Source organism: Ailuropoda melanoleuca, chromosome 7 (genome assembly GCF_002007445.2).
Source record: "Ailuropoda melanoleuca isolate Jingjing chromosome 7, ASM200744v2, whole genome shotgun sequence".
NCBI classification, from domain to species: domain Eukaryota; kingdom Metazoa; phylum Chordata; class Mammalia; order Carnivora; family Ursidae; genus Ailuropoda; species Ailuropoda melanoleuca.
In genome coordinates, this window is record NC_048224.1 from 54504279 (window position 1) to 54528183 (window position 23905).

A 23905-nucleotide genomic window follows, 5' to 3' on the forward strand; every position below is an offset into this window, starting at 1 on the left:
AGCCACCATAGGAAACTAGAGAACACCCTTCTGTTTTGTACTGTAGCATCTCTGGGCAGGCGTACCTTGGCGATGTTGCGGGTTCAGTTCCCAACCACTGCACTAAAGCGAGTACCGCCATGAAGCAGCTTAAAAGGAATTTTATTGGTTTCCCCGTGCACGTCAAAGGTATGTTTACACTACACTGTAGTCTGGTAAGTGTGCAAGAGCATTATGTCTAAGAAAGAGGGTACGTACCTTCAGCAAAAAATACTTTATTATTATTATTATTTAAAGGATTTTATTTATTTGACAGAGCGAGCACACAAGCAGGGGGAGCTGCAGGGAGAGGGAGAAGCAGGCTCCCAGGGAGCCTGACATGGGGCTCAATCCCAGGACTCCGGGATCATGACCTGAGCTGAAGGCAGACACATAACTGACTGAGCCACCCAGGCGCCCCAAAAATACTTTATTGCTACAAAATGCGAACCATCATCCTAGCTTTCCCTGAGTCATCCTCCCTGATCACAGATCGCCCTAACAAATACGGTAATAATGAAAAGCTTTGAAATATTGTGAGGATTACCAAAATGTGACACAGAGAGCCAAAGTGAGCAAATGCTGTTGGAAAAGTGGGGCCGACGGACTTGCTCAACAAAGGGTTGCCACAAACCTTCAATTTGTTCGAAAAAAAAACAAGAAACAAGAAACAACCCAAAACCCACAGTATCTGTGAAGTGCAATAAAGCAAAGTACAACGAAATGAAGAATGCCTGCATTTTTCTGGGCGACTCCCAGGCAAATGGTTTTATTATTTACAGGAACTTCCCAAAAGATCCATCAGCTCTTCAACAAAAAACATCAACATTTTGCGCCCTCAGATTCTTTGAATCTCTTGCTTCAAGACCCTCAGCTTGCTGTGCCCCCCCTCCTTCACCCCCTTTCCCAGGTTTGGGGCAGGACCTCCGCAAAGGCAGGAAATCTTGTCCCTTTTGTTCTGCCAGCACTGCTTGCTTTGCTAGGAGGTGCCCTGGGGCGGTGGGCAGGGGGAAACAATCAGTCTTCCGTGTCTTCTCCACCCTTGGGCCTGGCCAGAGGGACAGCAGTATCAGTCTGGGCCTGTCGCAAAGCAGCGGAAGCCAAGGGAAGGACTGGCCAGGGGGCAGAGACACTGGTCACGTGCTCGGGAGCAGACACAGCTCATGTTGAATCCAGAGCCAGCCCTTGGTGATGGCAGCTTCATGGGCTTGGGCAAGCAGGTTCCTTCTCTGAACACTTTTCATGAGCTGTGACGCACAGCTGTTTTCGCTCGGCACAGCAGGTGAGAGAACCGAAGGGAGTTGTGTCTAATTATTAAGCACCTGGCACACAGTAAGCCCTCATCTGTATGAGCCTCTGAGCCTCAGTTTCCACCGCCTCAAAATGGGGATAATGCTTGGGTTGCCAAGAGGGAGGCTCTTGGAAACCCCTGTCCTTGCTGCTGGGTTTGGGGGGAGTGGGTGGAGGGAGGATTGCTTGTCCATTTGCTCTGCGCGAAGCCTTCCATTATCTGGACAAAAGATGTGCTTGTAAACCTACACCCATGTTTCTGGAACATGAGGCCGCCAGCCTGTGTTGTCCCAGCCCCACAAGATAAATGAGAGGTCATGATCCGGGACGGGACATAGAAAGTATGGGATGTCCTGAATTAGGTTTTATCTCTGCCTGTATGTTGGAAGGAATCGTGCAAGCTTGCTCCTTGCTGACGTTTCTGAGAACAGAGTGTGCCTGTCTGTCCTGCCCCTGGATTGGGGAAACCGCTGGAGCGGCTGCCTGCCCTGACGACAAGTTCAGTCGTGGGGGTTGGGGTCTGGTGGCTGCACCACCCCCAGAATCGTGGACCAGACGCAGCCCAAGAGGCGACCCTGGGCGTCCACCCTTCCCTGGACTAGGCAGCAGGCTCTGCCCTGCTTGGTCTTCTGAAACACGACAGAAAACTCACTAGCAGAGGCTAGGAAAACCAGCGTGGGCAAAGAGTGGATTCTTATCCACCCTTACCTGGAGCCAAAAATAAGACGGACTTTGTGGGGAAGCGCTTCTGACTGATGTGCATGACTTCATGGTAGGAATCTTTTCCTTCGTCTGCTGAAACGAACCAGCTAAGCCAGGACCTGGCAGGGAGTTCAAGCCCTTCTCTGATCTCTGGCCAAGAATTTCCCTAAAGCCTCCCGCAGCCGGTGGAAGCGGCCGCTGTTGTTTTTGGTGATGGTGATGATGCTTCTCTCTGAGCTCCGGTGACGGTGACGTTCGTTGCCTGTAAGTGCAGTGCTCCTGCCTTGCAGCGCGTGGGCCGATGGGAGACGGTGTGTGCAAAGCACTGGGGGTGGGGGGGGGGGCTCACCTGGGCCTGGCCCTGAGGCTCACGGGAAATACAACAACGAAGGCACGAGAAGCCCCGGGGCCGCCCAGGAGGAGGCCTCCCAGGTGTCAGAAACGTGTTCCTATCACCCCTGGGTGGTGGCCACGCAGGTGAATATAGACGTAAGAATTCGCTGCGATGGATCTTCAGAAGTTGTGACTTTACCGTGTTAAAAGAGCAAAAAACCAAAACAACAACGACAACAAACCCCATGAGAGGTCTCTGGTCACTGTGTACAGCTCCGAGCAAAGAGGAACCGCTTCGTGTGAGCCGCCAAGCGGCTTCTCCCAGCTCAGGCTCCTCGGCATTTCCTGAGGATCAGAGCCCCGGCTCTGGGGGCTGGTTAATTGTCTGTGACTTCAGAGAGCTTCAGAGCGAGGAGGAAGCGGCCCCACCTCGGCCGCTGGGTCCTGACCTCAGTGAGCGTTGCTGGGGCTTTCTCCAGCCAGGGATGGGGAAATGCAGCGATAAAAGAAAGTTACTGCGGCTCCAGTGACCTTTGAAGTCAGATCCCTATTGCAGTCATCAGAGCGGCATCAACCGCTTCTCCTCATCCTGGAGAAGCGGTGTTTGTGAAATGTGGCATGTGGTCTGCGGAAGGGTGCGGTGCAAACACAGATTAGTGCGCGTTTCCGGTGGCTCCGCAGACGGGGGGGGGGGGTCCCCACAGGCCGGACCCCCTGAGGAGTCCAGGATGAGCAACTCGAGGAAGGGCTGTTGTTTTTGTCGGAGGCGGCCAGCTCCCCTCTCCCTCCTACCTACTTCTGGGAAATCGCAACTTTCCTTTCAGGAGCTGGACCCCTATTGCCTGTAATGCCGGTGGCTCGGCCAATCCGAAAACACCTCTTCTTGGGATGGGGTGGCCATGTGATCCAGGGAAGCCAATCACAATGTCCCTGGCATCAGGCCACTGTGATTGGTCCAAGCAGAGCCAATCAGAGACCTTCCCTAGGAGTTTATATTGCGACCCCACTGGAAAGACCCCTCTTGGCTGTAGGTTGGAGCCCTGCAACTGTAATGGCCTGAAGCTGCACGCGACTGCTCCCCGCTCCGTGTGTGTGTGTGTGTGTGTGGGGGGGGGTGTGTTCTGGAAGCACCAAGGTCCCGACCCGTTGACTCACCCAGGGCCTGGGAGTTTAGAAGTTTCCTTCTTTGCTTAAATAAAACATCAGTCAAATCACGCTTGTCCTTGGCTCCAAACTGCAGTGGCTCCCATCTCTCTCAGAGTGAAAGCCGAAGTTTGGCCAATGGCCCGTGGCCCCATCCCATCTGGTCTCCATCTGGTTCTCTCTGGATTCCTTCTCCACTCACTCAGTCAGCCTAGCCACACTGTCCTTTCTCTGGGCCTTCGCTCTGCCTGGGGCCTCTGCCTGGAATTCCCTCCCCCCCCCCCAGCATTTGCTGCATGACACTCACCTTCCAGTCCTTGCTCAGATGTCAGCCCCTCCAGCCCCCTCAACCACCTTCCTGTGGTTCCACAGTCTGTCCCCACCCGTGGCCCTTCTGATGTCACTTCCCTGCTCTGCTTTCTCTTTTCTTTCCACAGCTCATTTCACTCAATGACACGCCATATAATTTATTTATTATCCTTGCTGTCTTAACACCTGGCTTCTTAGGGCAGGGGTCTCGGTTTTGTTTGCCGATAAAGCACAAACCCTGGTCCCATGCCTGACATAGAGACCTAACTCTAATTTATTGAATTGAATTAAGCTCCTTTGCTTAGGATTCCTTTCATTATATCCCAAAGAATCTAGACCGAGATAAGTAAAAAGCTCCCGAGTTCAGTTCTGGGTCCTGACTCCTGCCCGCCTACCTCCTAGAATCCCCGGGGGGAGCCTGGCTGCCTCTCCTGATAGGCACAGAGCCTGCCTGGGAAGAGGGCTGCGTGTCTCTGAGTGGGATTGGCTGCTGGGCAGGCTGGGACCAGAACAACAGAACCCGCCTCCAGTGCCTAGTCGGTTAGGACTGCAAAGACGATGCGATTTTAAATGTAGTTAGGTTACACACCGACAGCACAAAAACACTCATCCCACAGTGCAGAAACACAGCCGCTCACGTTTACTGACAAGGATACATGGTGATCACTAAAAGCTGCCCACCAGAGAACTGGGCTGATTTGGGGCTATGTGCCAGGCCGCTTCCCGGGGCTCTCAAGCCCAGCCTGGCCCCGAAGCCCATTCCTGAGACGGCCAAGATGGCCTTCAGGGATGGTGTCATCCCACTTAAGGACAGCAGTCGGACGGGGTGATTTGGCCACAGGATCGCTGGGCAATGTTCTCACACCCAACGCAGGCCTAATCACAGATGTCACCGTAGTTCATCCTCCAGAAGGAGGTAAGACTCTTAGACCCATTTTAGAGATATGAGGCCTGAGGCCCGGGTGGATGGTTGTACTCGCTGGTGCGTTCTGGCTGCGGGGCTGTATGTAGCAAGCTCTTAAGAGGCAGCAATCTTTCGTGGGTAACGTAAGGTTCTTCTGCTCACAGTACGCCTCCCCGAGGCAGGAAACCCCCGGGAGCTCCTCGGGGAGTGAGGAGTAGCAAGACTGCTCAGCTCTAAAGCCCAGTGGTGAGGAAAGCCTGGGAGCCAGCCAGAAGAACCTCGTTCGGCCATCAGAAGGACCGATGTACCAACACACGCTGCATCACAGATGACTCGGGAGACATCATGCTAAGAAGCCAGACCCAAAAGGCCACATAGCCTATGATTCTGTTTATAAGAAATGTCCAGAATGGGCAAATCCACAGAGGCAGGAAGGGGATCGGTGGTTGCCAGGCTGTAGGCGGAGGGGGAATTCGAGTGACGATGTCAGGCGCATGGGGCTGGGGCTTTCCTTCAGGAAGACCAGACGAGAAAGTTCTGGAGATGAGACTGATGGTTGCACAACGATGTACATGGACGTAGTGCCACAGAACCTGGACACTTAGAAATGCAGTCTTTTTCGTGGAAAAGAAAAAGAGTAAAAAAAAAAGCCGGGCGGCCGGCTTCCTCACGGCTGTGTGTACAGCTCCCAGTGGGGTGTCTGCATAGAGCCGCGCTTAGTAAATATTTGTCGAAAGATGGGCCACCTGACTGTGTGCCCGAAATGCTGTGAATTCCTGGGCCATCCTCTTCTCCTGTCTCAGCAGAGAGAAACACACGTGTGGCTCTTCCACGCTCTGGCCCAGCGCCGCCCTTGAGGGAGCCCAGCTGCTGCAGCCTGACCCGGGGCCTCAGATCCTGTTCCTGATGCACGGGGCTGCGGTCGGCAGGAGCATTTCCTGGATGCTATTTGGGGACAGCACGCAGCTGACAGGAGAGGCGCATGGGGGACGAGGGAGCGGAGAAATGTTTGTCTCAGCACAAATGCCTGCCAAGACATTTCCCGAGAAGCTGTAGTCCTCCGAGTGTGGCTCCAGGCAGAGGCTCGGGGGTCAGGGAGCGCCGAGAACTGCCCGTGCATGCAGCCCAGCACACACTTTTGCACGCCGCCCCCGGATGCTGCTTTCCCGTGGGCATTTCCGGCCTCCGGCTTTCAGACACATCAGGAACCCATTTCCCAGAGGCTCCGCAGGGGATCTGTGCATTCCTGGGATTACGGTTCGGCCAGCGATGGCTCAAGGGACAGCTGGCCGGGGCTTTCCCATGCAGGAAGGATGGGAATCCTTCCCGCTCTTCAGCAGCCTCCTGGACCCCAGAGCTCCTCAGTTCGACAAGAAACGCCACCCTCTTTCTGTCTGGCCTTTGTCACAAAGACAGTATTTCACGACTGCGGGTTTTTAAACGAATCATCCAAATACGCCAGATGCCAAAAGGGTTAAGGGGGCAAAGTGTGTGTTTCCTCCATTACCCCTGATGCCCGGGGTATCTCTGCAATTCCATGATGGTCCTTCTCAACTTGAACCCTGCCAATCTGGGGGACTTACTACTTTCCAATGATAATTATAATAATAATAATAATCAATAACAACGACAACAGCAGGCAGCTATCATGGAGGTAGGCACATTTAGGTGCTTTGGGTATAAACCCGCCTTGTTTTATCTTTAGTGTGCTCACCTGTGTAATGGAGAAAGAGGCTCCGGGCTATGGATGACTTCACCTAAGGACACAGATCTGGGCAGGGGTGAAGCTATCTGTAGCCAGAGCCTGGGCTCTTCACCCCCAGGCAGAGCTAAGATTTGAAGTCAAGCCAGCTGTTCCCTTCTTGCACAACTCTTGCGCAGAATTCCTTCCTTGGGCTGAGCCGGCTCTGTCCTTTGGGGCCACAGGGGACACGCAGGCTCCCTTCTCCTCCCCAAAGCCCTTAGAAATTGGAAGACACCGCCAGGTTGGCCCTTAATCTCCTCTTCCAGGGAAAATCCCAATCAGCTCGTCCTCGGATCCCATGTTTTCCCAGCCCTCATGACCTAGTTTGTGAAGGTCCCTCTAGGAGGGGCCATAACCCCGTGAGCCATGGACCGAGGCAGGTCAGCGGGGAATCACGGCCCCTTGCTGGAGACCCCTCATTGCCACCAGCACAGGACGGGCTGTGACGCCAAGCTACATAATTTGTGGGGCCCCATGCAAAAGGAAAATGCAGGGGTGCCTGGGTGGCTCAGTCATTGGGCATCTGCCTTCGGCTCAGGGCATGATCCCGGTGTTCTGGGATTGAGTCCCACGTCAGGCTCCTCCACTGGGAGCCTGCTTCTTCCTCTCCCATTCCCCCTGCCTGTGTTCCCTCTCCTCGCTGGCTGTCTCTCTCTCTCTGTCAAATGAATAAATAAAATCTTAAAAAAAAAAAAAAAAAGGAAAATGCAAAGCCCCTTGTTCAAAAGTCATTGAGAGTTTCAAGCTGCTGACAGTGGAGCAGTAAATGGAGCACATGGGAACCTGTGTGGCTCCATGAGCTGGCCCTGATTCTGAGCTCAAGGTCGCTCGCTCAACATAAGCTGAGTAAGGAAGGCGTGTCTGATTCAAAGCCAGAGAAAGGATAACATCAGAGCTTGAGAGAACTTTTCATCACCTCTAATATAATAGATGACAACATTTTCTCATTAATAGCAACCTGAACAGCAGCAGCTTCCCCTGAGCCAGGCGTCATGCAGCATTTTTTTTTTTTAACACTTGTACAGGGGCACCTGGCTGGCTCAGTTGGTGGAGCGTGCGACTCTTGATCTTGGGGTCGTGAGTTCAAGCCCCACGTTGTGGGTAGAGATGACTTAAAAACGAAAGAAAGAGGGACGCCTGGGTGGCTCAGTGAGCTAAGCATCTGCCTTCGGCTCGGGTCCTGATCCCAGGGTCCTGGCTTCTCCCTTTGCCTCTGCCCCTACCCCCATTTGTGCTCTTTCTCTCTCTCTCAAATAAATAAATAAAATCTTAGAGAAAAAAAATACAAAGAAAAGAAAGAAAGAAAGAAAGAAAGAAAGAAAGAAAGAAAGAAAGAAAGAAAAAAGGAAGAAAGAAAGAAAACAGCCCTTGCATAATGTTCACTGTGTCCCTGGGAAATGATAACAATCTTCAACAACCAGTTGAAATAGGTACTATGATTCTTCCCACCTTACAGATGAGAAAACTGAGATACGGAGTAGTTGAGTAACTCACCCAGTCACATAGCTAATAAGTGGTCTCACACCAAGATTGAGGGCTAAGTCCCTTACCTCCAGGTGTCAGAGCAGATTCCTGAGACTTGTGGGAGAGGAAACAACCATAGTAAAGAGGTCACGAGCAGAGGGATCGAACCCAGGACCACACAGCTGTGAGGCCCACATCCTCTGCAGTCCACTTCCTACCAAAGACCCAGGTAACAGGCCTGTAGTGTACGGAACAGTGTCCCCCAAAAAGATATGTCCAAGTCCTAACCCACAGTATCTGGGAATGTGGCCTTCCTTGGAAATAGGGTCTGCATGAGTCAGGATTCTCCAGAGACACAAAACACATATCGTCACTCCTGCAATTCTAGAGGCCGAGAAGTCCCATGCACGCGCTGCCATCTGCCAACTGGAGATGCAGGGTGGCCAGGGGTGTAATTCAGTCTGAGTCCAAAGTCCTGAGAACCCGGGGAGCTGATGGTGTGAATCCCAGTCCAAGGGTGGGAGAACATGGGAAGCGATGTCCCAGCTCCATGGTGAGGCTCTCTGTTCCATTCACTCTTGGTAGATGAGCAGATAGGCTGATGCCCACCCAGCCTGGGGAGGGCAATCTTCTTCGTCACTGGGTCTGCTGATTCAAATGCTAATCTCATTTGGAAACACCCTCCTGGACACACCCAGAAATAATGTTTCATCCGGCGGGGGTGGGGGGTGGGGGGGGCCATGGCCGGTCAGGTTGACAAATGAAATGAAGCCTCGCAGGGTCTTTGCAGAGCTACGGAAGTTGAGGACCTGGAGATGAGACCATCGCTGAAAGTGGACTCTGAATCCGATGACCCGCGTCTCTGGAAGAGGAAGGGGAGGGAGACTCAGACACGCAGAGGAAAAGGCCATGTGACGAGGAAGGCAGAGATTGGAAGGATGAGGCCACACGCTGGGGAATGCCAAGGCTTCCCGGCAGCCACCAGAAGGGAGCCACAAAGAGGATCTCGCCCTCGGAGCTTCTGGAAGGAACCAACCCAGGCAGCAACTTGTTTGCAGATCTCTGGCCTCCAGGACCATGAGAGGATACAATTCCGTGGTTCTCACCCACCTAGTCTGTGGTCATTTGTGACGGCACCCCGAGGACACTCACATGTGCCTTCTTGTGTTTTTAGAGGTGTTTCTGTGTCCACAGAACATGCATAGCTCCTGGCTGGATCTCCAGAGAGTGCTTACTTCATATAATCCAGCCAAAGACTGAAGATTTATTTAGCTGATACTGGCGATTTGGAAATAAATCTACGGGGGGCGCCTGGGTGCCTTGGTCCGTTAAGCGTTAAGCGTCTGCTTTCAGCTCAGGTCTTGATCTCAGGGTCCAGAGATCAGCCCTGCCTCAGGCTCCTTGCTCAGCAGGGAGTCTGCTTCTCCCTCCCTCTGACCCTCCTCCCACTTGTGCTCTCGTCTCTGTCTCAAATAAATAAAAATAAATAAATAACATCTTTAAAAAAAATCGTCAAGTTACCAGAAACTCAGTGACTTAAAGGAACAGAAATGCAGTCTTTCACAATTCTGTAAGCCAGAAGTCAGAAACCAAGGTGCTGGCAGAGCTGCGCTCCCCGCCACCAGCGTCAAGGGGAGACTCTGTTCCTTGCCTCCCCCAGCTCTTGGTGATGCCCCGAGCATTCTTTGGATCGTGGCCACATTGCTCCAGCCTCTGCCTCCACCCCGCTTCCTCTCCTCCAGGTGGCTGTGTAAATCCCCTTCCGCCTTTCACTTACAAAGACACTCTCAGTTAGGGCTTACCTGGATAATCCAGGGTAATCTCCGGATCTCAAGATAAGTAACGCATCACAATGGCAAAGAAAGGCCCCTTTTCCCTCTAAGGTAACACTTGGAGGTTCCAGGATTTAGGAACTGGTATCCTTGGGATATTATTCAGCCTCTTCTAATAATCTGTTTTATTTAACCCAGCATATCAAAAGTATTATTTTAATATGTAGCTAATGTTTTTAAATTATGAGTGAGATATTTGACTTTTTTTCATATTAAGCCTTTAAAAATCAGTGTGAATGTTGCAGGCATGGAGCATCTCCGTTTGGACTCAGCACGTCGGGGGAGCCCAAGGCCCACATCTGGTGATGGCTGCCACCGTGGACGGTGCTGCTCTCCATAAAGAGATGGGCTAATGTCATTCACCTCTTGCTGTACAATAAAGTCTTCTAGAACCTTCTGGTTTTTTAGTTCTTTAAGACATGTGGCGCAAAGGTCACAGATGTGATTAGAACCTCAGACGAAACGCATATGCCTTTCGGTTCCGATCCCACAACCTGCGAATCAAGACGTTGGAGCTGTCCTTGAGGCATGTGCCCAAATCGTGGGCTGATTTCGAGCAAGCTGAACTTAAAGGTCAAGTCTGCAAAGCCCAATTTATTGCTGAAAGAACAGCAAAACCTTCTCTTCCCATCTGTGATAATAACGTCGACCCCGGGGTTGAGTTTTAGAGTTTGAAGAGCGCCGATTTTTCTGTGACCGGCTCCTATGTTGAATCTTCTTATCTCACTTTTGGAAAAGGGGAAACTGAGGCGTGGAGCGACCAAGTAACCTGTCCCCCATGGCTGGGCAGCTGAGGAGCAGGGAGGAGCACAAGCCCCGACCCAGCGCCTGGTTACTGTCGGTACCACTGCCTCCTAACTGAGCTCCATACTTCGCCTCTCCGGGCCTTGCTTTCCATCTCTAAAATGGGCGTGATGATAGACCTTCCTTCGAGGATTCCTGAGATAAGCCAGGTGACACATGGCATTGTGCCTCGCATTAAATGTAAACTATCACTGCTGCTGTTGTCTTAACAACCACGCACGGTGTCATCCCAGAGGCAGAGCCCAGGGGCTGGAGATATACGTGTGAAGGTCCATCCCCACCCCTGCTCCGTGAATTATCAGTCCAGGGCCAGTGGAGACTGGTAAGGAACTAGTTACTTCACAACAGGATAAGGATCATAATGATGTGTGTGTAACAGGCGAGAAGTACAGAGAGAAAGGGGGGCTTTTGTGGACCCTCCAGGAGCCTGACTAGCTGGTTGGAAGCCAGAGGGTGGGTGTATGGGACAAGGCCTAGAATGGGAGCCCTGCCTGAGCCCCCGTAAGGGGTGCCCCTGTACCCGCACCCAAACACAGCTAGACACACCTCCGCCAAGGAAGCACCCCAGGCAATTCCTGGGTCTGACCACCACGGCCTCCGCTGATTGGACAGTGGACAGCACCCGACTACAGGCAGCCAATGGGAGGCTAGCCAGCGGCCGATGACCGCAACAGCCCGAGAGCTACGCCTGAGCAGGTGCTCCTCGGGTGTGAACAGAGAGAACCTGGAGGGCGATGGAAAGATGGGCGTGGGCGGAGGCTGAGCTCAGCACCCCGGGGAGGGGGTGGGGGTAGAGGGGTGCTGTGAGCAGCGGGAGCGGTGCAGAGAACCTTGACAAATAAACCCCTCCGTGAATCCGCTTCTGGTCCTGGCCAGCCTTGGGGTCCTCCTCCGTGTTCCCGAACCCGGCTTGAGCGGTTCCCCCTTGTACCACCATGAGCATCCTCACCTTAAGCCCCTCTATCCCAGAATCCTCAGAGAGGCTCTGCCTTGGTGACAACAAAAGGAGCCAGCTACCATTAACCAGAGCTAGTTAACACAGGTCCCTCACCTGCTCTGCAGGGCGCTGGGGTCCATCGGAAGCCAAGGTCCCACTGAAGGCCATTTTGGATCCCGCTTGTTTTCTGGGGACTGGAGGGTAAGACGACATTTTCTGTGCCTCTAAATGCTTCCCTGTCCAGTCCCCCCAACCCTAACTCCACCACCATGAAGGCCTCCCTGCTCTCACCTTGTCCCAAGAGCTGGGTCCTCCCTGGCACGGAGGAGCACAGTATTGGCCCAGATGAGCCCCTTGCAGCCAGCAACCCCCTCCGCACTGTGTGTTTCCTGCCAGACCCTTCTCTGGGCACAACTCGGACTACATGGACCCATCGAAGGCCTCTGGAGTTGGGGGTGGGGGGTGTCACGGCTGAGCATGTCAGAGGCAGCAGCTGAGGGAAGACACCAACTAACACTCCGGGGAGGGGGCCCGATGCCTGGGGTTAAGCAGGCACAAACTTGTCTAAGACAAACATAGGACCTGGCAAAAGAGAACAGATTTTTCCCTCCTGAACCGGGCAGCTGAGAGATAGAGCTTCAGCTGGGGCGGGGAACGTGAGCCTGGTAGGACAGCCTGGTGATAAAATAACAATTATTATGTAACCAAATTAACGATACTACCAAACTTTATCCCTGCTAGGCACTGTGTCCCGTGCTTTATACATATTAGCTCAGTGTCTTCTCTGAACAGTCCTAGGAGGTGGGTCTGTTATTATCCCCATTTTCAAGATGAGGACACTGAGGTTCAGAGGAGTGAATCCATTTCTGTGAGAAACCGAGGTGCTGGGTACACATACACAACAGGCGTGTGTGAAGAAGAGCCTCCAGGGAGCCCAGGGGACGAGGGCTTGACTGGGAGGGGGCTGCTGCACGGAGCAGGTGTGGAGAGCCCTTGGGCTGACCTCCCCCGGGGCCATCTGGCTTCTGTCCAGACTGTCCATCTCAGAGCCGCAGGCGGTAGCACGTGGGCTGTAATCGAGTGCTCCGCCCAGAGCATTGGGCTGCTGGGGGTGGGGCGGTGTCCCCAAATTGTTCTGAACTCGGAGTCTGGAAAGGACCAGATAGGTCCCTCGCTGTCCCCACCACCCCCAGCACAAGCTGCAGCCAGGAACCCAGGTGACCGAGTTTGACAATCCTGGGAGGCCCTGACTCTCCTATCCCGTCTCAGGGTAGCAGTTTTGGGCCTCTGAATTGCACAACATTATCCTGGAGGGGGAAAAATGCTCTTCCTCCTGGCTGGATGCCAACTTTGCACCCAGCTTTCAGTCACTCCCCGGTTCTGCCCAGTTGAAGCCACACGCCTGAGCCTGTGAGAAGGGCGGGCTTCGGATCACAATGCCAGGGTGAGTCCTTATGGGAAGCAGGGACCTGTGATGACCCAACATGGCCGTTTCTGAAGGTTCTAGAATGAAAGTGGGGGACTGGAGTGCCCAGCAGAGATGCCATTCTGGCTCATTTGTTCCTTCTATCCCTGCACCCTGAGCCCAATGCTGGGTGCCAGGGACACAGGCTCATGTCGGAGGCTTCCAGCCCTTGGGAGTGGTTTGGAGCTGTCTACCCCATGACCTCTCTCCAACCCAGTCTCCACCGCATGACCTCTCTCCGACCCAGGCCTGGAGTTCTGCTGGACTAGCCTCAGCCCTCCTCCCTCCTGTCTCTTAACCCTGTCCCCAGGCCCCGCTGCCTGAGCTCATCGGTGATGACTTCAGAGACGTCACACCCAAGGCCTTGGCCCACTTGAGATCCGAGGGGCTTCGGCTTCTTGCCTTCCCCTCCCTGTCTCTCTCGAGCATGACTCAGGCAGGGACAGGCCCCAGGCCGAGGTCAGGCTCTCCATTTTGATGCAACCGCTTTCTTCACTCAAACCACAGGCCCCGCCGGGTGGCCCCCCCCTTGCCTGCTTCTCAGCCCTCTGACGTCCGTCTGCCCAGATGCCGGGCAGACAGAGATCCTCACCTCTGCTGAGGTCAAGGCCAAGGCCAGTCTTCTGTTCTGTCCTGGCTCCGGCTGCTCAGGGGGCAGGGGTGACTGCGGGGAGGGGACCAGTGAGGAGCCTGGTGCTGTTGTCCAGAGGAGAGGTGATGGGGCCTGAGGAGAACCAGAACTGGCGGGCCTCGGTGGCAGGCTGGCTGTCTGGTTTAGAGACAGAGGAAGTGTGAACACAAGAACGCCCGGAGCCGTCGGAAGAGTGGTTACCTCTGGGCAGAGGGCGGGGATTGACTGGGATAGGACACAAGGGAGGTTCTTGGGTGCTGAGAAATTTCTGTCTCCATCTGGGTGGATTTCATTAAAGAAGAAGAAGGAGGAGGAGGAGAGGAGGAGGAGAAAGAGGAGGAGGGGGAGGAGGAAAGAAATAAAATCCCAATGGCCCAGATCTGCCTCGAATAGCTGAGTAGGTAGGGATGCCATTTACTGCGGTGGGAGCCTGGAAGAAACGCTGACTTGGAAGAAAAGATCAAGTATTCCATTCTGTGTCAACCAATTGCTGGACATCTAAATTGTTCCCAGGGCATTCCCCAGGAGAAACAATGCCAAGACGAGCATCTGTGTGCACTCAGTTATTTCTGGATCAAAGCGCGTCCTGAAGACTTCTGCTCCCCATTGCCAACAAGGTTGTCTCCGTTGGCATTCCTGCCAGCATTCATTCGTGTGTTTATCCGTTCCTTCCGTGAGTGCCAACTGTGCCAGGCCCTGTCCCAGGTCCTGGAGGCACGATGGCAAAGGAGACAGGGAGATGGCGGCCACCCCCTCCCTGGAATGCCCAGTCTGGGATGGGGAGCAGGGTAGGAAAAGGGGCCCTCTTGTTCAGAGGGATCCATTCAACCCTGAAGGGGTGCACACACTGAAAATGCTTGCCCACAACCTTGGCCTGAAACCAGTGATCAGCTGTTGGTAGTGGCTTTTCTTCTATAGCCAGAGGAAGATAAATTAGAGAGCCAGAGCCTGAGGAGCTGGGGCGGGGTTGGTGGGGGGGGAGGCGTACTGCAGGAGTGAGCGCAGAACGTGCAAAGGTCCTGCACCAAGGGCTACGGAGCAGGGAAGCAGAGCCAGGCAAGAGGTTTGAGCTTCATCCCCAGAGCCGAGGGAACCAGGAAGGGATTTTCAGCAGCCAAGGGAACTCGGATTTTTAAAACATCTTCTGATTGCATTAGGGGAAGGGCTGGGAGGGATGGGGTGGGGGGAGGAGTTGAAAGTCTGTTGAATTAAGTTAGATGCTCTCTGGTCCACAGAATTTGCATTCAGGTCCTTACCACTAACTAATGGCAGCTTATGCACAAAAGAAGTACAGCATTTAGTCAGCAAAATTCACATGATTTTAGGTTATATTGACAGAGTTTCACTATCAAGACATGGAGAGATGGCCACAATAGGGGGAGATAGTCACATTTTTAAAAAAAGTTCCAGAACAATAGCTATTGTATCAATCCCCCCCTCTTTGTGTGTGTGTGTGTGTGTGTGTTTGTACAAACAAAAGCAAATATCCACACAGAGAAACCGCCATCCATTTGTAGAATCAGAGAAAAAGGTCTGGAGGTAGGACCAGCCAGCCAGTAACTGGGCATCTCTGGGGAGAAGGACCAGCAATGTGGGGGACTCATCATTTCTCCTTAATTACACACTTCTGTATCGTGGGAGATTTTATTTATTTATATAGTTTTTAAAGATTTATTTATCTATTTGAGAGAGAGAGAGTGAGCATGTGAACATAGAGGGGGGGCAGAGGGAGAGAGAGAGAGAGCCTCAAGCAGACTCCTCACTGAGCGCAGAGCCCGACTTGGAGCTCAATACCGCAGCAGGGAGATGAAACCCAAGCTGAAACCAATTCAGCCAACTGCACCACCCTGGCCCCCCCCCGTATTGTGGGAGATTTTAATCACAGGCTCATGTTTCACACAATCCAGCCTTGCTTTAACTGCCCGTTTAGAGGAAATACGGGGGATGGAGGAACACATTCGATCACACCAAGAGGCAGCAAGGGACAAATCTAGGGAGTGTGGCTGTCCCTGGAACACCCGGCATCGTCTCTCCAACAGGTCACTGGCACAAAAAGGTGCACAGTAGCTTAGAACCCTGAGGACATACAATCCGATGTCATGCACGGTCCGGCTTGAATGGCAGTAGGCACAAACCAGCTATGAAAAACAGTGTGGGATTAACTAGGAAATCTTAAATAAAATCTTGCTTTAGGTAAGAGAATTGTCTGAAATGGAAACAGGGAAGTCACTGACAGATTAAAGCAGGTCATAAAACACTGTATTCTGGTTGGTCCCTTGGATGAAAGCACACCAGGATCATTAAATTGGCCCCTCGGGAGAACATTGGACATTCTCCTACAAAGGCCGCAGCACCTGCTCGCCCAGTGATCCGGTCGTGTGGGGTCTCAGTCAGGAAAACAAAGCCCTAAGCTGGGTCAGCACCTGCCCGGTGAAAGTTCTGGAAGTCTGGTATTCGAACAGCTATGATGTCGGGGTGGTGGGGGTGTGACATTTTGTTTATTTTTGCTTGTTTGTATTTTCTCATTTTCTTCACGCACACGTTCTGTTTCTCTGATTTAAAAAATATTTTAAAATATACGCACACATTACGGTGCTTTTTATTTTATTTTTTAAAGCCCTCATGTCAAAGGAAGCGAGGAGTGGCAGCCTGAGTCTCCCTTTAGGCCCTTCTCTCGGTTGTTCAGGGTCTTTCCAAAAACCTATGTGAGGTCTCAGGTGGAGGAGAGATGCCGCCCGGTCCCAAGCCCAGGAAACTGCATAGGGAACCAGGGCCCAAGCCCTGCGCCCTGGAACCGCGTGCCCCAGAACCGCGCGCCCTGGGGCCCCGCGTCTTGGCCTCGCCCCATCGGCGCCACTGGATTGTCCTTTTGGTTTGTTCTCAGCCCTGACGTCCCACCTGCTTTCCCCTTGCGATCTCCGGCCTCGGGTCCTTTCCACCGCCACGTCACATGTGGAGCACAGTGGGCGACAGGACAGCCCCCCAGATGGGACGGAGGCACGGGGTCAGCAAAGCAAGCCGTCCAGCCAGTGTTTCCGCGTCGCGGTGCTCAGAGTGGGCCAGACTGGGTTCAAATCCCGACTCCCCGACTCTCAAGCCGGAAGACTTGGGGCAAGGCTTTGTGGGTTCTTCTCATCAACCACACCGGGGCGATGGCAGCTCAGCTCTCTGATAAGGACACTGCCTCCCGCTTCTCCTCTATAAACATGGGCGGCAGCCCCCCTGCTCTGAGGGTTCCCTGAGGTGCCCTGTGCCTCGTCCTACCCTCAGGCGCCTGGCCCCTTCAAGTTCTCACGCAGGCTTGCAGTTTTCATTAATTTTGGTTCAATTCCAAATCTGGCTTCCATGACAACCAAATGCAAGGCTTAATCCTTGATTAGATCTTGGATTAAAAAAAACAACAAACAACAAATCCTCTAAAGGACAGTATTGGGGTAACTGGGGGAATTTGAATGTGGGCGGTATAATTGATGATATTATTATATTGAAATTAAATTGTGTAGGGTAGTGATTTGTGGTTTTACAGGCATTGACCTTAACCGTAGGAAATACGTGATGAAGGGTTTAGGGTTAAAGCTGAATGATGTCTGCAAAGTGCTTTCAAATGGGTCAGCAAAAGGAATAGAGAGGTGGCCCAATGGGAGAGCATTCACACTGGGTGGATCCGTGGGAAGGACACGTGAGCGTTTGTCGTAGTGGTCTTTCCATTTTTCTGTAGGTTCAGATTTTTTTCCCCACAAAATAAAATGCTACCAATTTTCTAAGAAGGAGGCTCTTGCTTTCTTGTTGCGTTAGGGACAGGGTTGGGAACTTTTCTCCCCCTTCTCCCCGTTTTCCCTGTATCCCGCCCATCCCCCACCTGGGGCACACGGTTGGGTGTTAACACATGTGGTGGGCTAGCCTGGGAACCTTGGCGTTCTTCTTAATGCTGTCCCCAGGGAGAACTGCCACGAGCACACTTCTAGAACCACCTACCCCCCATCCAGACCGGACATTGGTTCAGGATCATGTCTGTTTGGTCATTGCTGGCCACTGTCCTCCAGCATCTACCAGGAGACGCTCTGAGCAATGTCCCCACGCAAAGGCCCACATTCTTTGACCAGAATGATAACTAGTCCCACCTAATTTAGGCTGAACCAACTTCACTTGGTCCGGAGTCGTGTTTCTGTATATGGGAGGACGGTCACCGTACCCTTTGGGAGTCTAGGAAAATTGCAGAACTTCCCCCATAAAAATCATACACACTCGTTGTGCATGTCATGTCAAGAAGCTGACAGAATTTGTGCAGTCCACTCCCTGGCCCTAGGTTAAAATTTGATGGATCAGACAGAAATGGGACACAACCTAAATGTCCTTATAATGGAATACTAGTCAGCAATAAAGAGCAGTCTACAGGTACATGCTAGGACATGGATGACCCTTGAAAATATGGTGCTCAGGAAAAGAAGCCAGACACAAGTGACCATATGTTATTGACCTATTTACGTGAAATATCCAGAAAAGGCAAAGCCATAGAGACAGAAAGTAGGTTTGTGGTTGCCTGGGGTGGGGATAGGAAATAATGGTAATATGCAGGAGGGAGCATACGAGGGAGATGAACTGGTTTAAAGCTGATTAATGGTGACAGTTGCATAACTTGGTAAATTTATTAAAAATCACCGAATTGCACACATGAAAAGGGTGAGCTACATGGCATGCAAATATGCTTAATAATGTTATTTTAAAATGTCACTGGGCTAGAACCTATTGACCAATAGTGTTTTGTTTTGTTGCAAAGAGACTGATTTTTGACAGGCCTGCCCACCTCTGGTGGACACACGGGGCCTCATGATTTGGACCCATGATCTTATCCCTGACCTCACACCCTTTGCCCCCAAACCCTCACACATTTGTTCTGCCCCAACTGGGCTGTGCATCCCTGGGGTGGGGGTGGGAGGGAGAGAGGGGAGGGGCAGTGTCTGTCTTACTCACCACAGTGTCCCAGGACCTACACAGGAAGCTGGCCTCTTAATACTTGTCTAAGGAGTGCAAGAAGGAAAGAATGATGTCACCCCTGCCTTGGGGTCTCCAGCTGCTCCTTTTACACATTCATCACATATCCAACTACTCTCCTCCATGGCTGGGTGCTTAGGAATATCTTTATCCCTCAGGAGAGCATTAAACTTTGTTCACTGTGTTGCTGGCTTGACACTTCATCTTTAGTCCCTGGAATTGCTTACTTTAGAGTGATGTGGGCATTAGCACCCAATGTTTCCTGTTTGGCAAGGGCCTACTATGCACCAGGAGCTCCATGTGTGTAATCTCATTTAACCCTTGTAACAGTCCAGAGTAGGTACTATTATTATCCCCAGTTGGCAGATAAGAAAACTGAGGCCCAGAGAGGTTAAGTCAATCACCCAAGGTCACACAGCTGTTCAGAAGCAAAGCCAGGATGTGAACATAGGGCCTTTATGCCAAAGTGCAGACACTTGAGACTAAAAACGGATCATTCCATCTTCCAGAGGGTGCATCCACTTCTGGGTCATTCCTTGGGCAGGAGTGAAATGATATCAGTCAGACGTGGGGGTGGGAGCTGGACCCCTTATTGACATGTTTTAATGCTGAAGAACTGCATCTTGGGTAATTCCAAGGATTAGGAAATAGACACTTCATCCACACCAGTGAGTTGTATTGCTGCGTCAGCTTGGGGTCCTTTTGTTACCTGGGCGCCGTTTTCTACTTCTACCTGCCTCTCCTGCTCTCAGATACATTCTCTGCCTCTGCTTCTGTCTTGCAAAACAAAAAACAAAAAAACAAACAAACAAACAAACAAAAAACAAAAAAACAAAAAACAAAAAAAATCCGCTGCTTCTTTGGTTCAAGTTGCTGGCGCCATCTAGTGGTTATACTTGGAAACTACACCAGCCTCCCTCTGAGGAGCCTCCAGGTGAGAGGCAAGTTTAGAGGAAATGAACGCCTTCTAGCCCTTCTCTCCTGGACAAAAATACAACGTTCTTCAGGTTACCAGATTCTCCAGATGTGTGCAAGCTACCTCTCTGGAGGCCACCCGAACTCTCGTATTGAATTATAAACTATTTCATCGCAGGAAATAACATTTTGCTATAGCAGTTCTCTCGGCTCTCTGTATCTTTAATAGAAGGAAAGCTCCAAGTCCCACCCCTTTGGACTTCCTCCCCCAAAAGTCATCTCTGTGCCGAAGCTGGAGTGTATCAATTCCTTGTCATGTCTTGTTTTTACTTTAAACGTGTATGTCTCCATAAACAACGTGTAGCACATGCACATTTTTTGTTACAATTTTTATTTTAATTCCAGTTAGTTACTACAGGATTATGTTAGTTTCAGGGGTACAATATAGTGAGTCAACAATTCTATACGTTACTCTGTATACTTATGATGACATAAGTGTTCTCTTTAATCCCCATCACCTGTTTCACCCCCCTCCCCGGCAGTTTGTTCTCTATAGTTGAGTCTGTTTCTTAGTTTGTCCCTTTCTCTCTCTTTTTTTCCCTTTGCTTCTTTGTTTCTTAAATCCCACATATGAGTGAAATCATATGGTATTTGTCTTTCTCTGACCTATTTCGTTTAGCATAACACGCTCTAGATCCATCCACGTTGTTGCAAATGGCAAGATTTCATTCTTTTTTATGGCTGAATAATACTCCACTCTATATCTATCTTTATATCTCACATCTTCCTTATCCATTCATCAGTAGATGGACACTTGGGCTGCTTCCATAATTGGGCTATTGTAAACCATGCTGCAACAAACATAGGGGTGCCTGTATCCCTTTGAATTAGTGCTTTTCTATTTTGGGGGTAAACACTCAGTAGTGTGATTACTGGATTGTAGGGATAGTTCTATTTTTAACTCTTTGGGGAGCCTTCATACTGTTTTCCGCAATGGCTGCACCAGTTTGCATTCCCACCAACAGTGTATGAGGGTTCCTTTTTCTCCACATCTTCGCCAAACTTGTCATTTCTTGTGCTGTTGGTTTTAGGCATTCTGACAGGTGTGAGGTAATATCTCACTGGTTTTTTTTTTTTATTTGCATTTGCCTGGTGATGAGTGATGTTAAGCATCTTTTCATGTGTCTGTTGGCCATTTGGATGTCTTCTTTGGAGAAATGTCTGTTCATATTTTCCACCCATTTTTAAATTGGATTATTTGGGGTTTGGGTGTTGAGTTGTATCAGTTCTTTACATATTTTGGACACTAACCTTTATCAGATATGCCACTTGCAAATATCTTCTCCCATTCCATTGATTGCCTTTTAGTTTTGTTGGTTGTTTCCTTTGCCTTGCAGATGCTTTTTATTTTGATGTGGTCCCAGTAGTTTATTTTGTTCTTATTTCCCTTTCTCAGGAGACATATCTAGAAAATGTTGCTGTAGCTGATGTCAGAGAAATTGCTGCCTGTGCTCTCTTCTAGGATTTTTATGGTTTCAGGGCTCACAGTTAGGTCCTTAATCCATTTTGAGTTCATTTTTGTGTGTGGCGTAAGAAACTGGTCCAGTCTCATTCTTTTGCATGCAGCTGTCAAGTTTTCCCAACACCATTTGTTGAAGAGACTTTTTCCCATTGCATTTCCTTTCCTCCTTTGTCGAAGATTAATTGACCATACAATTGTGGCTTTCTATTCTCTTTTATTGATCTATGTGTCTATTTTTGTGCCAGTACCATACTGTTTTGATGAGATTACAGCTTTGTAATATAACTTGAAGTTGGAACACATGCTCATTTTTAATAGATAAATAAATGGTGTGCTGTGCCATAGCCTTCTGCTGCTTTCCTCTTCAGCTCTCGTTCCTGAGACTTACAGACATTCATACACGTAATTTAAGTCCACGCACTTTTATCTGCCACATGATATTCCACTATAGGACTAGACAATGGTTTGCTTATCCATTCCCCTAGTGATGGGAAATTAGGTTTGATTCCAATTTTTAATATTACAAATAGCCTCAACAAACATCCTCAAATATGTCTCCCTTGCGCGTGTATGAGGCCCGCTGGGGCTGGGCTTTGTACCCTCCATGCTATGAATGCGCTGCAGGTGGGCAGTTGGGAAGAGCCCAGGGTAGTCAGAGCCCTGAGCCCAGTCACCTCATCCAGCAGCCCCTCCACTGGCCCCAGTGGGATGTACTCATACATTCATTTTCTTCATGTGCCATAATGTGATAAAGGCTTGAAGAGTGGAATTTTTGGGGTCGCAGGGCACGCACATCTTCAACTTTGCCAGCTATTGCCAAACTGGTTTTGTCTTCTACCTTGTCTCTTTAGCTGACTTTGGGGGGCTCTTGCTCCCCCAAAAGATCTGGGTGACTGCCATTTCCTGGGAACGTAGCTTAGGACTGCAGACCATCCAACCATCCACTCATTTCACAAATATTTATTGGTGTCTGTGCCGGGAGTAATAAAGTCCCCATCTCTGACCTAGGAAGCTCATGCCTTTGACAGCCTCTGTGAAACTGGAAGGCCAGCATGTGAACTTGCAAGCAGGGTGAAATCTGAGACCCTCTGCTATTCTCAACAAGACACCCCCCCCTTCTCCACCATGTGCAAAGCACTGTCACAAGCCTGAAGGGTGCAAAGAGAAGGGTCACCCTTGGTCTCTTTTGAAGGGTATGATGGTTAATTTTATGTGTTAGCTGGATTAGGTCATGAGGTGCCCATATATTTGGTTACACATTATTTCTAGGTGTGTTCCTGAGGGAGTTTCTGGATGAGATTAACCCTTGAATTGGTAAACTGAGTAAAGCAGATTGCCCTCCCCCACGTGGGTGGACCTCATCCCATCTGTTGAAGATCTGAGTAGAACAAAAAGCTGAGTAAGAAAAAATTCTCCGGTGGAGTGAATGAATGAAAGGACCTGGGTTTGGAACGGGGCTGAGCAGGGCTGTTGGGCAGAGTGACAATGGCGCGGCAGACATGGGGCTGGGTTGGAGGAGCCTGGGAGAGCCGCGCTAGAGGTGGATACCTTTCGGGAGTGGTCCTTTACTCATTCGCATGGTCCATACCAGGGGATGCTGCCCCCACCCCAGGCCATAGCTGGCTGGATCAGGGGCACCTGACCTGGGTCGGGCCAATCAAATCTCTTCCATGGGAGTTTGGAATTGGGGTTGGGGGTGGAGAGGGGAGAAGAAGCCCGTGAGTGTGCGGTCGCTGGGTGTCTGCAGCAGCACATACAAAGCCAGGTGCTGTGCAGAGAATGGAGCAGGTCCGCAGAGGGAAGGTGATGAAAGAGAAGGAGGGGGAGAGGCGGGCATTCTGGGCCTGACTCAAGTCCTCCTCTTGGCCCCCAGCACCCCTGTACATTAGGTGAGTTACTGTGAGTCTCCCCTGGCCTGATGATCCACTTCCTTTTGCTACTTAATCCCATGCCCATATTTCCTTAGCTTGAAACCCACGGTCCCTACGGATGCCATCCACTACCCATCTTCTCCAGTGTTGGGTTTAGACCTCAGCAGTGTGTGATCCATTTGGGCAGCAGATTTCCTTTGCCCACTGTGTTCTGCTTATCAAGTGGGTTGGCAGCCCTTGAGCCCACACCCATCGGGAGGTCAAAGGGGGTGGCTGGGTCCCAGGGGGAGAAGAAGCCAGTTTTGGGTTAAACACATTCTGCAGAGAATTCATGAATGAACATCTGAGACTTGACTGGAAATAAGTGATTGCCAAGGACACATGGCCTGCAGTGGTGTGGCTGGATTTCCAAGCCAGGCCAGTCATTCCAGAGCCCGGCCCTTGGTCCATCCATCTGTGGTTGACTAGGGGACTGGAGGCAGTCAGGGAACAACAGGGAGGGACTGGAGTTGTACGTATAAGCACAAGGAAGCACAACCCTCCCGGGTTCCCACTATGCACCGCACGTCTGTCTGGCTGCACTTACATCCCACACCATGACCACGTGTTCAGTCATCCTGCCCGAGCCCTCTGCTAAGTAAGGTGACCCCAACACTCATCATATCAAGTGACCCTCAGGGCAACCCTGTAAAGAAGAGACTGTTGCTATACACACTCTACAAATGAGGAACCCGGGCCTAGAGAGGTTCAGTAACCTGCCCAGGGTCATACACGGGGTCATGGCAGAAGCAGAATCTGAACCCAGGCAGCTTGTCTCCTGCTTGGTGAAAGATAGAGAGGAGCAGGTCATTGAGTGAGATCTTGGTGGGGAGGGGATTCAGAAGGGCCCCGAGTGTCCGTCCTGGCTCCATCGCTTTCTACTCCTATAGTAAGCATCTCCAACGCATTAGCTAACCTCTCTGGATCTCAACTTCTTCACCTGTAAAACGAAGATTTCCACTGATGCCTCACAGGGTTGCTTTAGAATTA

General features: G+C 51.1%; 1 long non-coding RNA gene across 1 annotated transcript; it reads right to left on the reverse strand.

Annotated features, from left to right (window-relative positions):
• Positions 1-7725: 7725 nt before the first annotated feature.
• Positions 7726-13814, reverse strand: LOC117803038. Its single transcript, XR_004626609.1, has 3 exons — positions 13538-13814; positions 11595-11674; positions 7726-8769 (listed from the first exon to the last, which is right to left on the reverse strand). It is a non-coding gene; the product is annotated as an uncharacterized LOC117803038 (long non-coding RNA).
• Between the last annotated feature and the right edge of the window lie 10091 nt (positions 13815-23905).